This window comes from Prionailurus viverrinus, chromosome D3 (genome assembly GCF_022837055.1).
Source record: "Prionailurus viverrinus isolate Anna chromosome D3, UM_Priviv_1.0, whole genome shotgun sequence".
NCBI lineage: Eukaryota > Metazoa > Chordata > Mammalia > Carnivora > Felidae > Prionailurus > Prionailurus viverrinus.
Window position 1 is genome coordinate 71720731 of NC_062572.1, and position 2450 is coordinate 71723180.

Here is a 2450-nt window from a genome sequence, read left to right on the forward strand (position 1 = left end):
GTCTTGCCTTAGAAAGAACACTTCATCCAAATACTCCTGTAGCTTTTTTCCCCAAGCCACTCAGTAGCTTTCAAAAAGAACTTCATACTCTTGAACAGCTTCAGGGTTCTGTTGAATTCACCAAAATGGAATCCTCTCTGTTGAGTGTAAATAACACTTAAGGACACTGATAGAAATCTCAAAGCTCTCTGCTGGGATTCCATTTAGAGGGACTACCCTAAACAGTGAAATAGCACCAATATCGTGTTTCCATCCAAAACACGACCACACATATTCAGGGACTGGCACATTGCTGACTTTATAGGAGAGAACACAGAATCATTATCTACGTTGGCTCTCAACTGATTTGTGATTTGTACTTTAATGTGCATCTAAATGTTAAGATGAAATAAGTCCTCTACAGCCAAGCTTAAATAAAGTAACATATTTAATATTTAAAATAGCCAAGATAATTTGACTATAGACAACTTCCCCCTCATCTGAAATGAGAATTTTTTTTTTTTTTTTAATTTTTTTTTTCAACGTTTATTTATTTTTGGGACAGAGAGAGACAGAGCATGAACGGGGGAGGGGCAGAGAGAGAGGGAGACACAGAATCGGAAACAGGCTCCAGGCTCTGAGCCATCAGCCCAGAGCCCGACGCGGGGCTCGAACTCACGGACCGTGAGATCGTGACCTGGCTGATGTCGGACGCTTAACCGACTGCGCCACCCAGGCGCCCCTGAAATGAGAATGTTTTAATGGAAGCAGAGTAAAAGCTCAATGCTTTGTTTCAAATTTTAATACATTCAGCCGGACCTGATTAGGACATGACTCTTCGTGCATGATTCTTGCCAGGAGTTACTCAGGTAAACTGGTGATTAGATTTTAAAACAATAATTATTTCCCTTCTTGGATAAGGAAAATGGTGCCTCTCAGAAAAGTAACACGATATATTATGATACATGATGAGGAAATGTGTTCATAATTTAGTTGCATAAAACATACAAATTAAGCCAGATGACTTTCGGATGCTTTGTATATTTATGTACAAATATTCCCCAGTACGTTTTAAGTGTACATTTTTCTGATTTTAAGTGTATATCCTAATAAGTCATTGATTCCTACAGAGTCATTGAATGTCACCAACATGTTAGGTATGTACAGTTAACAAATAATGCTAAAGCCAATTTTATGGATAGTACCTGGTCTCCTCATAAGCATCTAATAGGCATCAGCATACTTCATTTGCAAATCACCTCCTGTCACTGCACCTGTTTTAGAAAGGCCACAGGCACAGGGAGGTTCAATGCCTTGTGCAAGGTCCTAGCTGGTGAGTAGCAGAGTCAGGGCTCTTAACCTCAGCCCCTCTCAAGGAAGAAGGGCCTCTGTGACGGGTGATTTTATCTGGATCTTAAATACGTTGTCTCCAAGAACTGTTATTTCAGATGAAAACTCACATGTTCTTCTAAGATTAGACTTAGGTCCTTTTAAATGTGTTTTATCAGTTCACTTGATTTTTACTTTGTTCCCGTATATAACTCAAATACAATATAACACTGTTGTGTTAGTCTTCAGCATTTTAAGTACTGGATGTAACCATAAAAGATTTGGTTTTGAATTTGATAACTTATATCAAAGATTCTCAAGAGCTAGTTCACTAACACTTTTGATTTGATAATCTTTCCAGAACCACCAATTGCTATCACTGCTATCCAAACAGTTTCAATAATGCTTATACACTTGGTGCCTCTGCCAATGTGAATTTGAATTGTGAGATATATTTCCATATCTTGAGGCAATGATATTTTGATACACTGATAACTATTGTATTATAGGCATGTATATATGCCAATAATATGCGTAACTTCTTCCATTAAAAACTGAGAACAGTTGGGGTGCTTGGCTGGCTCCGTCAGTAGAGCATGTGACTCTTGATCTTGGGTCATGAGTTCAAGTCCAGAATTGGGTGTGGAGCTTGCTTAAAAAAAAAAAAAAAAGTGACGGGGAGAAAAAGCTAAGAGTTAAAAAGTAGAAATATAAAAATGTATGTGTGGAATAAGTAATTTCTTAGGCCTATTTTAGCTAAATATTTGACAAAGTAGCATTTCTGCCTAATGTTTTATTATACTTTGCCTAATGACCTTTAAAATTAACTGAAATTAAAACCATATTTTTGCAATTGATACTGTGTTCCCTTTGATAACCTCCCAAGCATGAATTACTAATTTCAAGGGAATCATGCATTACAAAAGTGACCGCTTAGCCTTTCCCACCTGTGCATTTAAGATAAAAGGATGGGATAATCTTGTGGTAATTGCTTAAGGGAATTACCAGTTTAAGGGGAAAGCCTTGTGTAGAGTGTTATACCAGACTGACTTATTACAGATGGTTTCAGGAATCTGTAAACACTCCATAATGATGTGAATTGTTTTTTCTCTTTTGAGGTACATAAATTGTAATGAGATGTG